This window comes from Echinops telfairi, unplaced genomic scaffold (assembly GCF_000313985.2).
Source record: "Echinops telfairi isolate 266 unplaced genomic scaffold, ASM31398v2 ScPeMD7_25;HRSCAF=90, whole genome shotgun sequence".
NCBI lineage: Eukaryota > Metazoa > Chordata > Mammalia > Afrosoricida > Tenrecidae > Echinops > Echinops telfairi.
Window position 1 is genome coordinate 17,726,161 of NW_022103922.1, and position 15,652 is coordinate 17,741,812.

Genomic DNA, 15,652 nt, shown 5'->3' on the forward strand with positions numbered 1-15,652 from the left:
CCAAGGTTAACTCGTTGGTTATTTTTTCACAAGCAGCTGAAGCCCTGTGGCTTTCAGGGAGCGGGCAGGGGTGGGTTTTATCTGCGTTGCTCTGATTGGATAAGTGATTGTGGACGGTCCATTAGGAGTCTGTGGGTGGCACAGACACGTACATGCTAGACTAATAGCTGAAAATTGGGTGGGTTGAACTCACCCAGGGACACTTAGAAAGACAGCCCGGTGATGTGCTTCTGAAGGTCACAGCCATAAAGCCTGGGAAGCAGGTCTGTGTACACATGGAGACACCATGTGTCAGAATCAACTTGACAGCACGGTAACAACCACAGAGGAGCCCTAGTGGTGCTGCCCGCGGGACTGCTACCTACAAGGTCAAGCCCTCTAGCTGCTCCTTCTGCTCCTGTAAATATTCTCAAAACTTCATAAATCCTGTAGAGAATTCCTATGAATTGGAATCAACTTCATGACAATGGGTTTTTATAACATATTTCTGAATTCTGTCATCTCCCCTCAAGTATTGAACAAATCCAATGAAGTTTTCATTGCAATTACTGTGGTTTCCAATTCTGTGATTGCCACATAGTTATTTTTGAATAGCATCTTTACCATTGCGGAAATCTTCTAATTTTATTTATTTCAAGAGAACTAGAAACTACTTAGGTGAAACAACCCCTCACCCCCATTCCAGTCATTTTTGAGAGTGCAATTCAAGAGCTTAGTTGCATTCGCATACAAGGGGGCTTCAAACATTTGTGGGAAAACTCCATTATATTTTAGTTTTCCACAAATTTTTGAAAGCCCCATGTATTGTACAACCAAGCACTGTCCACACCTTCAAAACTTTTTTTACCACCCCAAGCAGAAGCTCAGGATCTGTTAAGGACTCTCCCACCCCTCCCCACCCCACCTGTCACACACATTGGAAACCACTGATCTATTTTTCTCTTTTTATTTCTCCTCTGGACACTGCAGAGAAGTGAAATCAAGCAATATTTGTCTTTGTGTAGATAACCTGTTACATAGTGCCTGTTCCCAAGGGTCATCTATGTCACAGCACGTACAGGAACGTCACTTCTCTTTAGGGCTATCCATATTTCCCTGTATGTATGTCAAAAGTACTGACAAAGAAGCTGTCTTCTCTTTTGCCATTTGCCACTGTTGCCTTCTGTGTGTCTCACACCGTCTTTGCCCTTCGTTCTCTCCCGCTTTTCCTGCCTTCTTTTGTTGTAGTCATCCTTTTTGATTCTCTTTTCACTCTTTGCTTAAATTTAATGGATGGTCTCTATTTGGTTATCATGGGAACTACACTGAAGATCCTAAGTTTATCATTCGATTTCAATGGATACCAATGTCACTTCAGTAGCATGGAAGCATTCTAACCATTCCTATACAGTTCTGTCATTCTAACTGTTCCTGTACAGTTCTGTCACTCTAACCGTTCCTATACAGTTCTGTCATTCTAACCGTTCCTATACAGTTCTGTCATTCTAACCGTTCCTATACAGTTCTGTCATTCTAACTGTTCCTATATAGTTCTGTCATTCTTTGTACAGCTTCACACCTGTGTGCTGGATAACATAAATCGGTAATTATCTTATATCATGTAGCACACATGCAGAATTATAAACCAAAAAGACAGTAGCATTTTAAAACTTAGAAGTACTTAATATACCCTGGTAGTATACCTCATTAGGTTCTCTGGTTTCTTGATGAGTACTTAGTAATTATTTTATTCTCTGGTTAAGTTATATTTAAATTCTGCAAACATCAACTTTCAAAATTTGATATTTGTTAGTTTTCTTGGCATAAACCTTATATTATATTTCTTCTTATACTACATTAATTTCTACCTCATCTAACATAATTGGAATATAGTACATTTTCAATAAATGAATGGAGATTTATCTATTGTCTGATTTTAAGTTACTTTCAGATACTGATATAATAATAAACATTTTATTAAGATGAAGATGTTGCTTTTACATCCAGAGCCTTCCCCTCTTCTTTACATCATTCTAAATCTAGCACATGACTCAAAGCCTGGCTCATAAGCCAGTTGCTCCTGCAACATTTTCCAGAACCCTTTTTTCCCAAGTAAGCACAAAATGAAAGAAGCCTTTTTTGATTTAATATATTACGTTTCAGGCGCTAACGACACACACGTGCAAGTATCACAGAGACTTTTGTGATTAGGAACTGGAGGACAATTTCAGAGTTAGAAAGCAAGAGCAGATATCCATCGGTTAAGATAGTCCATTCATGGAGAGGAATGAAGACATTGAAAGAGTTGACTAAAAAGTTGAGAAACCACCCAACATGTAGTGTCTTGAAAGTGTTGGAAGGGATGGCTTTGACATGTGGGGTGGAATGTCAGTGAATGTGGCTTTCAGGGGAAGTGAGGTGCCGTCTCCGGTTTGTCACAGGTCTTCCCAGGCTCACTTACCTTTCTGTTTCCTCCCCAGGTTCTGTGGTCATTTAATTTTCTGAACCCTGATTTGTACGATGGCCATAGGTGTGTTGCAGGGCACTCCTGTTGGACTCCAAAATAGACAACGCATTCGTGTTCAAACCATTACTATCTAAATAACCCGAGTGGTTGGTGTTTACCGCAGGATGTAGGACAGTATTTCTAGTGTGAAGAGAAGAACTCCTTTACAAAACATGGCCTTTAGGAACCTATTTAGGATCACATAGCATTGCTGCCTCATAGCCTTTGCTAGCTACCTTACCTCTGCAATTATAGCATGCTATGTGACCCGGCGTAGCGCTCATAAGGCTCCTCACCCTCAAGTCAGCAGTGCGACACCACCAGCTTCTCCACGGAGAAACGTGGGGCTTCTAGGCCTCAGAAACCCACAGGGGAGTTCTACGCTGCCCTATAGGGCGGCTTATGAGTCAGCATCACGTCGATGACCCTGGGTTTGCTTAAGTTAACTAGAAATTAAATAACACCATTAAACTTACATGTCCTAAATAGACATCGCTGTGTAAACACCTGATAATGATCTTCTGATTTCTTGATGACTAGTTCTTAATTTCTCTACCGCTTGAATCAAGTCTGGTCAGACTCTGGAAACACAGCTTTGAAGCTCACACATGAGGTCAGTGACTGTCTTAAAGCAAATTCATTTTCAGTATTTGAGTTTTCAAGTTTGTTTCCTCTGTTATCCAATGGCGTTAACCAAGTTGTCTTAAATTAGTGGACCCAGCTCACTGCCATCAATGGATGTCAACTCATAGCAACCTTATAAGACAGGGTAGAATTGCCTCTGTGGGTTTCTGAGACTAACTCTTTAAGGAGTAGAAAGCCCCATCTTTCTCTCGAAGAGTGCCTGGTGGTTTCAAACCGCTGACCCAGCAGTTTAAGCAGCTGAACGCTGAGTTACGCCACTAGGACTCCTTTCTTTGACCAAAGCCCCGAAGAAAGAACTTTTGCTAAGTGTCAGAATCTGGAATTAAAAATAACCCAGTCAACAAATACCTTGGGCTTCTAGGTTAATCTAGCATATAAACACTGAACATGCAGATGTGGACATCTGAAGAGTTCTTTAGCAAATGTTTTAATTCTACAAGGCCCTTTTTAACAATGGATCTGCTTAAAACTTTACCATAGCCATTGGTATTATGTGATTGGTATTATATACTAAACTTGCATTCATCTTTGGTTTCTATTTATGTAGCTGTTATTCTAAATATTGGCGGTGTTAGGGTGTTAAATTATACTAAAACTTTTTTTATTCTTCTTCCTGCCAGGAACTCTAGAGCTCTACATGGGCTCATTTCCATTATCCTGTAGCTCCGGTGTGATCTGTGTGTGCACCTTGAGTAATACCGAAGTAGACAACTACTCTCTTATTGTACTTCTTGCTAATCTCCAGAGTTTTCTTCCACCGTACCCAGAAGCTTGTGTAGTAGACTTTCCTTGCGGGGCTTTCAGTTTATATATGTCAGATTCTCTGGGGCCATGGCTTTTGCCAGATGAAGCACTTTTGATTTTGAGGCTGATGAAACACAGTGCGATTATTGATCTGTGCATGACACAGCCTGTCTCTCTCTTAGCAGAGTGTAGCAACATTTATCCAGGAATTTGTGAAATGTCACCCGGATCATGTTCTCAAGGTAAACTCTGCAAAAACCAGGATCTGAGCCGAGAATCCATGTGGAATTGGACGTGCCTGTCTTATTCCTGTGTCCTATCTTCTAGATGAACCAAGTGATATTGGTTAACAGAATGTCTGTCTTATATTAGTCTTTGCAAAGAACTATTATTATCACTTGGAGCACTATGTTCTTTACAGCCATACCATTGTAATTTGTTTTCACATTGACTGGTGACCATACCCCAGCACATATTAAGAAAAAATGACCTGGACAGCATTAGTTAGACATTTCTCTTATTTATAATAAACCAGTGCCAGTACTGTCAGACCAATACATAGTCTTACATTCCTTATATGGCTTTCATTATTTTCAGCATGCTTTAACATAGGTAATGCTATTAAAATGTACCTGAAGGTGACGCATTATTAGATTTCTCACTGAATAGGATTACTATTAAATATTATAACCCATTCGTTTTATTATGTGATTATTATAAAATCCAATAATATTGGTTTGCATATGGATGGATCTTTTTTCTTACAGTTCTTTTTAGTGCCTTACACCTCGGACATGTAAACTGTGTGCATACACATACACACATACTCATTTATTGTATATTCTACCCTATAGACATGTATTCATGGTTTGGAGGGAAAGAGATATTCACCTCTGTCATTATGTAGTAAGGCATTTGAAGGAGGTTGTATATGGGCTAGATCTTAGAAGCTTGGTATGATTTTGAAAGTTGTATGCATGGAACCATTATGGGGAAGGGAGTCTGGAAAGGCATCAAGTTGAGACTCTATATTGCTGAGGTTATGGTAATAATGTCAAGAGCTGTGGCTCACAGCCTACCTGTTTGAGAACTTTGAAAATGCCTGTGCCCAGGCTCTACCCAAACGAAGTAAATCAGAATATTCGGTCTTGAGTCCAGGCTCTGGGTAGTTTTTAAAAACTCTTAGGTGATGTGATACACTCACTAAGAACTGCTGGACTAAAGGTTAATCGAATGGAGATTGAATGCAAGGCTATGTAAGAGGTTATTTTAGTATCAAGGGAAAGATTATAAGGAAGTAATCGAGATAAATTCATTAAAAATAGAGAAAGGAAAACAGATTTTGTAGTGATAATAGCACAGATGTGGAGGACAGTTGCATATGGGTCAATGAAGAAAAGGGAGGTATATAAAGTAGCTTCTCTTAAGTCTCCGTTGGAGTGCTTGGAAAGTCGGTGGCTGAAAGAATTATACTTGTGAGTATGTCAGTGGACACTTACTTACATGTACCTAGCATAGCCGACCAGGAGTCTCATAATTTGTTAAGTAGAAGATAATCCTAAATTTAAATGAAGGGTGATAGAAGTTCTTTATGAAATCTTTCTAAATCTCCACCCCGCGGCCATTGAGTTGCTTCTGACTCCTGTGACCCTGTTAATTGCCTCTCGGGGTTTCTGAGACTGGCACGCTAGTGGGATAGAAAGCCCTGTCTTTCTCCCGAGGAGAAATGCTGACCTTGCACTTAGCAGCCCCATGAGTCACCACTACGCGTCAGCGGGGCTCCTAGGAAAGACATTTCTTTGGTGGTTATTATATAGTTTTATTTAAATGTAAAAATCCCCCTTTAAATGATATTAGTCATGATTTGGTTGATTTCAAAGATTCTAAACTCTATTTTTAAAAAGATGCCCATTTTTTATTCTTTTAGCACTTATACAAGAAATAAAAACATTGTTGCCCTTGACAATTTTAGTTTGGAATATTAATAAATGTTATCAAATCATATGAATACTTAATACAAATTTTACAGCATAATACTGGGTTGTAGGGTTTCTGAAATTTCACAACAGGTTTTAATCCAAGTATTTTTTTCTTTTTTTAAAAAAATGATTAATTTTTCCCCCTGCCTAATTTTTCTCTTTTAATTAAAAAAAAATCACTGTACTGAGGGCTCGTACAGCTCTTATCACAATTCATGCGTACATCTATTGTGTCAAGCACATTTGTATATTTGTTGCCATCATCATTTTCAAAACTTTTTCTTTCTACTTGAGCCCTTGGTATCGGCTCCTCATTTTTTTCCTCCCTCTCTCACCCTCCTTCCTTCATGAACCCTTGATAATTTATAAATTGTTATTACTTTTTTCATGTCTTACACTGACCGATGTCTCCCTTCACCCACTTTCCTGTTGTCTGTCCCCAGGGAGGGGGTTATATGTAGATCATTGTGATCAGTTCCTCCTTTCTTCCCACACCTTACCCTTACCCTCCTGGTATCACTACTCTCATTATTGGTCCTGAGGGGTTTATCTGTCCTGGATTCTTTGTGTTTCAGGCTCTTATCTGTACCTGTGTACATGCTCTGCTCTAGCCGGATTTGTAAGGTAGAATTGGGTTCATGATAGTGGGGGAGGAAGCGTTAAAGAACTGGAGGAAAGTTGTTTGTGAGGAAAGTTGTATGTTTCATTGGTGCTATACTGCACCCTGACTGGCTCTTCTCTTCCTTGTGACCCTTCTGTAAGGGGATGTCCAATTGTTGTAGAACTTATTTGAACTGAGGAAATACACATTGTAAATGCTATTGATCCCCTCATTAAAATATTTAAGTTCCTAGGTCTTGAAATGGTCTTCCTATTTTTCATATATTTGGGAAATGAATGGTATTTCGCTATATGAATATATATGAAACCAAAACTACAAGAGATGATTCTTAGCCTTGGGGTTTATTATCCAAAAAGTAGATGATATTCAGTTGAAATTAGTATAGCCCTGCACTATTCCTGTGAATGATGCACATATAATTTAAATAAATTTAGCAATCATGCATGCTTTTTAGGTGCTCAGGAATTGAAAAGCTTTCTATTACAAAGTACTAATTTTACAAAAATATTATGGTCTAAGAATTTCTTAGAAGTCTAAAACTCATTTTCAGGAGTATTGATGCCTTTGAAAAATATTAATTATTTATTGTGAGAAAATTTTAATTGTCTAGATATCACTATCCTTTAGTAAAATCATCTATGTGAGTTTCTTCGGGACAATCTGTAAAAGCTTTTTTGAGCAATAAAATCGATTAAGAAATAATAGTATTGTAATATCCCACTAGAACAGAAAAAAATTAATGAAAGCGTTGCTTAGGAAAACTGGCTGCAGGAGAAGGAGGCAGTGCAGTCTTCCTAAGACCTGCAGAGATTCTAATAGAATCAGATAACAGGAGAATCGCTGTAACATCACCCGAAAATGTATGGCTGTACATCACGGGATGGCATTGACAATGGCGTCTCCCAAGATGAGCTGGGAAAGGTAGGAATCATGCGTTGATGTTGACAGGGTGGGAACGATGCCGAAGGAGGGGAGGAATGGTTGCTCAGCGTGAAGAGTGTAATCAGTGTCACTGAACTGACAGGAACAGCTGAATTTTGGTGTGTGTTCTAAATAACAACAGCAACAACAAATAGTTTAGGAAATGCATTGGCATAAAATATTGTGACTGTTCTTTCAACAAATACAGTTGTAGTAAATGGCCAGAATGCTAACCAAAAGGCTGGCAGTATGAATCCCCCAGCCGCTCCCAGGATGCATCTGAGGTGGCCCTGTGGAGCAGTTCTGCTCTGCCCTGTGTATGCTGGCACAGACTCCAGGGCAACACATTGGGGTTTGCCGTAATAAGCCATCCATTGTTGTGGGCAGTTTGGCCGCCCCCTCTTTTCCCCTACATGACTTAAGTAACTGAAAAGTTGAACCCACCCAGTAGTGTCATGGAGAAGCCCGGTGATATGCTTCTGGAAAGATGCTGGCCAGGCAAATCCCAAGGGACAGTCCTATTCAGCATGATTCAGAATTGACTTGTGGGCAGCTGGCACCTGCAGTACGTATGAGGGATCATCGTGTCCTCAGCGGAATTCACTGGGCTTTAGCAGCAGGCAGCAGAGGTGGAGTCAAAAGGGAGGCCTTTTCTACTTCTGGACCTCAGATGGCACTGCCATCCTCCCACTTCTCCTGGAAAGGGTAGACAAGGTGGGCATGCAATGCACCCTCATGGTTGCTGCAGGAAGAAAGCCTTGTTGTGTAAGCGGAGTGTCTGTCTCCTGGAGGGCTGGTACTGAACTCCACACACTAATACCTTATGAACATTGAGAAGTTCGTTTAGTAGTGATGATGGTGTAGACTTTCCGTCTCTATTTCGTGTTTGCAATTTGGCTTTCTCGGGGGGCTTTCCTTCTGGAAACTGGAGTAGAGGATTTGAAATAATAAACTTACAGGTAAATTTAAATATTGATGTTTCCCCACAAACTCTTTAGATTCAGTTGTGTTCGTTTTCTAAGTCCAGCACGTTTCTGTACTAGACCAGTCCCAGGTCAAGTAGAGAGGCAGCAAAAAAGAGGCAGGCTCTCGACGAGATGGACTGACATAATGGCTCTAACAACGGGCTCTGACATGGGAACAGTTGTGAGATGGCGCAGGAGTGGGCAGTGTTCTGTTCTTTTGTCAGTAGGGTTGCTACGGGTCAGAACCGGTGGCTTGACCGTGGTCTGGAGAATAGAGGTTTAAGTGTATGGTTTAACCTTAACCTAAAAGTTCATTGGTTTAATAATTCAGATTATTTTGAAACCCAATATGTGACTATTAGCACTTAGATTAAAATTTACTACAAATGCCTATAAATCTCAAAATTTTAATGCCAATGAAAAGGTTACATGTAGAATGGCTTCATTAGTGTTATTTTGAGAACTGAAAGACTTGGCAAACCATTTTAAGCAATCCTCTATTTGAAATCATGTTGATTTTCATTTTCAGACATCGTATGAAGACTTACCAAATAATTTTTTTCAGTTGGACAGGAAGAACTTGCAGTGCAAGGTTTAAGGAGCATGGAATTACTTTGATCCCTTATGGATGTTACAGAAAATTAACGTTATATCTATTACCCATATGCAGATGTCCATATTCCCTGATAGAGTCTAATTTGAACACATCAGGACAGATTGGCATTTCCAAGGCCAGAAAAAAGGCCTTGTTAATTGCACACCATATTTAGTCTGACCTTATAATGAAGTAGCACCTCAAGTGTCATGCTTTGTCTTTAATGTGCATCCTGGAGCTGGGTTCATCTGTACTAGACAACTGCACTTCACAAAAAGAATTTTTTTCTTGATAGGCAATTAGCAGTAATTAGGAAGATTCACCTCAATAAGATGTCAACATGAGATTGTTTAAAAAAGTTGAATGGCAGTGACTTAAAAGGAAAAGTTCTTCTGACACCTAGGTATGGCATGTGAAACATGAAATGTTAATTTAACTTTTCTGCTTATTATTCATGCACAATATTATTTTGTCATTCAGACACTGCACTGACAGAGTGTAAAGGGTGTTAAAATGGTGCTGCTGGAATAGAAAGAGGATTCATCTACCATTGGCCAATTAGCCAAAGGGTACTTAATGGTCTCTAAAGGCTACTGAAGTCTAACTACTAGCAAAAGCATTGGTAAAAAGTCCTCTATATTACCTTCATTTACTTGACATTTTATGAAACATACTGTAGGCTTTTAATAACTGCATTTGTCAGAAAATAGTTTATAAGTGAGTGATGTTGTAGCAGTAGTGTTTTCATAAGAAATCGTTACATAAATAATTCCATCTCAGATCTTTGTTCCTGTTTAAGGGGGAAGGGCTGTTGGTTTTTAATTTTCTTGAAGATCTCAAGTAGTATAACAAAGGAAAATGCATGCTACTAAACTTGAATTATTAACCTAAATAATTTATCTTTGTAAGTAAACACTTACATGGAAAATATTTCAGTTAGTGCTAGTGCTGGAAATCTAATTTTATTTGTCACTCATTTTTAAAATGACAGCATTTTGGGTCTTATACAGGGGCAAAATTTTATTTTACTTTGAATGAAAGATATCTTGAAGGTAAGGAGGATGTTCTAGAAGGTTCTTTTTTGCCAAATATAAAATTTTTTATCCAGCCTTTTTATTGTAGCTCTGGCAACAAATTATTATGTTTTGATGCTTAAAAACCACAACATAAGATTCTTAAATTGCTTCCTTTACTCAAGTATAATGAGGTTGACATTAAAATGTGCCTCTCTCCCAGGACATATTCGACAAAACAAATCAGGAGGATTCATGGAAAGAAACTGGCTCTGTCCAGCATTTCCAGGGCAGAATTTGAAGGCAGCAGGAATTCCCATAACTCCCGATTTCTCCGTCGTAATCAATTCAGTTATTATGTATTTCCAGGGTATAAGTCATTGAATACACAGAGCTAGTACAGCACCTCATACATACTACGTGTGAAATGAATAAAGGATAGTTAGGTTCTGAATCAAGATCCTTTCACAAATTACTCCAGGCATTGTTGTTGCTGCCCAGGACAAAAGTGATTTGTGGAAGAAGTCCTAAGTCAGAGAACAAGGGAGGGTAGGCAGAGACTTATTTACTCTGCTCATGGGATTACACATTCACTGTTCAGCGCAAAAGGAGGAGGCTCCGAGCCAGGCGCTCTTTGGTGAATGAGTTAGGAAACAAAGATTTGGCCAAGCCAATTTTCATTTTAGTGTAGAAATGGTGCAAGTTTTGCTATTTCTTTAAGCAGTTGGAGAGGTCAAGTTAATAAAATTATAGATAAGGAAAACAATTAGACCAGATTAGGATATCATGTAAGTTCCACACCATGAAGCACCTACTTGCTCAACTGTGACAGTAAGGCAGCAGGCTCAAAGGAGGTTTGTTTTGTTTTTGTTTTTTAATTGGGAATATGCGCTTGTTTTGTATGCTGCAAAACAAATGATCACGCATCAGAATCTGAAGCTGCTCTTCTAGGCTTGTATTTCCTTTCGTAGAATGAAGTTCCTTGTGGTTGTAGGACTGAGCTTCCCACATCTAGGTTGACTGCTAGCCAAGGACTGCTTTTCTCTCTTGGAGTCTTGTCCTGTGCTCCCCCAAACTCTCTCTCACTATGGCAGTTCACTTTTCAGACCAGCAGGAGAGTAAGAGGAGGGTTCGTGGAAACTCCATGGGAAAAACGGAATTTAATTAAATATAATGGAATTTTTTCCAACACACTTTTTGAAGCCCATTCCTACGTTTGACCTCGGAAATGAGTGCAGTCCTTATTTCAAAAGGCTTGCCCCATCAAGTCAGGACCATACAGTTTCCTCTGCTGAGGGGACCTAACTCCATATGTAAATACCTTCTGTCAGGTAAATAATCGTCATGACAGTAGTAAACTAAGAGTAACATATTGCCCACTCTAGTCCCAGAGGGCAGATATTATACACATGATGCACGCCTGGGCGGGCCACTGGGCATCTTAGATCTTAGAGCTGTTCTCGATTCCTCACTAAAGGATAAGGAACCCTTGTTGACATGCAGGGGTCCTCAAACTTTTCACACAGGGGACCAGTTCACTGTCCCTCAGACCCGTTGGAGGGCCGGACTCTAGCTTAAAAAAAAACTGAGCAAATTCCTGTGCGCACTGCACATGTGTTATTTTGAAGTAAAAAACAAACGGGGCAAAAACACCCGGTGGGCTGCATCAATGTCCTCGGCGGTCCGCAGGTGGCCCTCGGGCTGAGGTTTGAAGACTCCTGGAAGGGCTCTTTCCTTTTCAGAGACTTCTGTTCCTTCACTGGCTCTATTTAAATAATTAACGACTGGTGTGTCATTTTAAACTTTTATAGTGTTAAGTTCCATTTTAGAACCTTTGGTTAGAATAACTGTCTACACCTGAATCAATACATAGCTCAGTACTTACACTGAAGTCAGTCTCTAAACTGAAAGGGGCGTTGCGAAGACTGCGGAGGGCTTGCACTGCTGAGGATACAGGTGTGGGAGGAACTCTGCGCTCACGGGGCTTGTAGCCTCACTGAGACTCTAAATTCACATCAAAGGACCGTGACCTGGGAGGAATTACAGTTGGGACATATGCATATACAAGGGTGTGAAAAATGTTGTGAATACATTCTGTTATCGTCCATTTCCCCACAAACTTTTTGAAGCGGCCCTTATTTTAAAGCCAAGCTTTTTGCGAATCCAAGATCTCAACCTTTAAGACAGTTCTCAGACTTTATGTGGTAGCATTTAGAACAGATAATATTCCACACGCCAGATTTCCCAAGTCTTGTCAGTTTTCAAAAAATCGCTTCAAATAAAAAATAATATCTGACAAGCATTACTTATATTCTTGACGGAGCTTGTTCCACCAGGTCGTTCAGCTGGTAAGCAGCAGACCCAGAAACTGCCATCTTCTTGTGGGTGTGCTTTATGATTATTCTGTTTATGATGCAACGTGGCTTACTTACCTCCAAATATTTCAGTAGACAGGAGGAGGTGATGCATTTAAAAAGAAACAACACTCAAGGCTCTGTTGGTAGAGTTGCTAGCATAATCTCTGTTTTCCACAGACCCGCACCAAAGCAGTCTCAGACCAAATGGAGAGCAAGCAAAGAAAGCTATTTACCCTTTTTGGTATAGCTACAGAACCTTTCTCAGCTAAGAAATAGCATTCCTAAGCTGGGAGAAGTTAGTAATAGATCCTTAAGGATTTGTCTGTGGACTAACAGAGGCAGCTCTTCACGGAGTCTCTATCAGGACAAGCATTTAGAAACGAAGATATCTTGGGCATGCATTTAGACAAGATTGATTTCCTTGTTTCTCCATCTCAAAACTAGGTTCTCTGTAGCAATTCCGTACCTGCTCTATAGGGTTAATGTTAGTAATGATTGTAAGCTTGTAGATTTAGAGTATTTCCTCAAAATAATTTAGTAAAGTACAAGTCATTTTATTACTATCTCCATAACTTCAGAGTTTTCCTCATCTAATAAATTTTGGTGCTATATTGAAGTTGAGATTTACATATATTTCTTCGAGGAATAGTTTACTGAGTTGTTTTTCTACCAGTGGAAGATACCTTTGTATTGTCAGGATTTGTCAGTGAGAATGAACAGGTGGAAATCTCGTGGCATGCAAGTTTCACACGTGTGAAAAGCCACACAGAACAGCTCTTAGGAAGGGAAGTGCCTCCTCACGGTGCCGTCTTCTGAGCTGCCCGGGATCCCACCTAGAATGCTAATCCAAAGCTCCCTTACCACATTCATCTCTCAGAGAGTCTAGCTTAGATGCAGCGCGTTAGCTTCTGAATGGAGAAGTGCTCCAGTACAGACTATGTACATAAATGCCTGGTTCATATTATTAATAACAATTGCAGTCTAATGAATGTGGTGTTAAACTAATAGATTGTAAATAAAAGTTGAAGTAGATGCGTTGCACATAGGGTGCCTTTTAGAAATCTCTCTTCTGTCTCTTAGAACAAAACATGGTTTATATACAGTCAGGTGGACACAGGCAGAGTCTTATCTTAAGGGTGTAAAACGTACTGAAGTCAGCAGTTCAGATCCACCACCAGCTCCTCAAGAGAAAGATGAGGTGTTTGCTCCCATGAAGATGTATTGCCTCCCCACAAGTCTAGCCCCAGTGGAAGACCAACTAGTTCTTAGGCCAAGGCCCTGATGAAGAGATCACTGAAGATGTAGATGCTGTCACAAAACGTGGTGATGGAAACAGATGATGGCTGCCTGGCTCGTCCACTTCATAAACGTCCACTTCAGTGAGGTGTCAGCTTAGTCCACAAAGAAGAATCACACCAGCCCATGTGATCTAAATATGATAAATAATAAAATCCAAGTCCAAAGGAGGGGATAGTATAAGAGTTTAAATTGTGAATAGTGTTGTATGACTTTCTGTAGATGAAATCTAGGATGGTGAGAGACAATAACTGGATTGATAATTGCCTACAGGTATGACTCACTCTTATCAAGTCAATGCCGACTCAGAGGGTGGGGGAAACAGGGAACTAGCAATAAGTATGAGGAAAAAATGTCGAGAAAGTCATTGTGTTTATTGTATAATATTTCTTAATATGACTGAACGATCAAATTGTCTGTGCAAGGCATATGCCAATACAACGATGTTTTAAAAGTTTACAGCCCCCAGAAGGCCATGGTGGTTGCCGTGAGTCAGAAGTGACTGGATGACAATGTGAGAGTTAATGGTTGAAGAAAAGCCAGGTCGGATGGGAGCTAAGAGGATGGAGTATGTTCTTTGCTAAGAAAAGGGGAAGAGCAGAGAGGGCTTCCTGAGGGAGGAAATACTAAGCTTCCCTTCAAGGAGGAGGAGATTCAGCAGAAGGCACCAAGTGGAGTCATGGACGTGGAAATGGCAGGCAGTCTTGACCAGGTGGAGGCTAGCTGATGTACACGTGGAAGCTAAACCTTCCCTTGCCATTCCCAACATCAGAGCTTTAGTCTACTTAAATGAAAAGTCCCGGAGGGTTTTGAATAAAGGAAATAAAAGTCAACCTTGTTTGAAGTGGGAAAGAGAGTTTGGAGGCAGAGAAACATTGAGGGCAGGAAGTTTTTCTTAGCATGTTAGCAGGAAAGTGCCCTGGTGGTGTCGTGGGTTAAGTGTTGGGTTGCTAACCTCAAAGTCAGTGGTTCAAATCCACTAGTTGCTCTGCAGGAGGCAAATGAGGGTGGCCCACTGTTCCCTCTGGGATGAATATGTGAAATATTTCATAGTTTCTAGAACTTGACAATTGTTTGGACATAGAAAATTAAGATGATCTCAAGCTTGGATACATAGGAAGACTGCCAGGTTTAAAGACATTATGGATTTGGCTTTTGATATTGAGATGCCTTTGGGACAATTTATGAATGAATTAGCTTAGAAAAATCTGTAGACTCACATTCTGAAATCATAATTCACCAAGCATAATTTAGCTCCAAATAGATCAAGCTCTAGTTTTAAATCTATTATCTGAAATATTCATATTGGGTAATGTGTGCCTGCAGTTATAAATACAATGTAGCTACAGATCGACTGGCAAAGTTCTTGGAAGTTGTGCGTGAATTTATCCTATGCTATGTGTGCGTTACTATACATGTTAGCCACATCTTGCGCTGTTTCTAATTGGAATTCGTAACAATGAAAGTTTTTTTTGCCCACAGAGATTTCAGTACCATTTTGTCTAATTGTTCCTTATGTTGAGCTACCATCTGATCAGCTTCTTTAGGGTAATAAAACCGTGCGTTTCCTCCGCTCTTGTGAGGCCTCCGCGTGGTTAGGCCGCTACAGCGTGGTGGTAGTCTGCTGGCCGCAGATTCGTGAACGAGAGGCGCTAGCTAACCATGGAACAGTGTCCTTTACACTATGATGAAAACATCACCTGCCTGCCATTTAGTAAAATGGTTGTTATTAAAAAGTCAAATGTAAGTAGTTTAATGTGAATATACCTCGATATTACAAACAGGATTTGTCAACTGTCAATCAAGTGCTTAAGACTGAGTGAGTTTGTTTGCGGGGTATTTATTTGAACTAAATCCCTAACAAGCCTCGTCTGCTAATTGGACTTAACATTTATGTTGCTAAATGAGAAGCATTTTGGCTGCTATATAGGGTGGTAAGACCTACCCAGTGGAATAAACAACTAACATCTGTCACCCTGTCCTGCTCCAGCTTCGCTGTACCAGTTAAGTACATCAGCCTGAAGTCCAGG

The 15,652-nt window shown here is 40.0% G+C and overlaps 1 protein-coding gene across 1 annotated transcript in view; it reads left to right on the forward strand.

Annotated features, from left to right (window-relative positions):
• The window catches only part of CNTLN (centlein), a 204,403-nt gene that overhangs the window by 146,034 nt on the left and 42,717 nt on the right, over positions 1 to 15,652 (forward strand). The window lies entirely within an intron of this gene.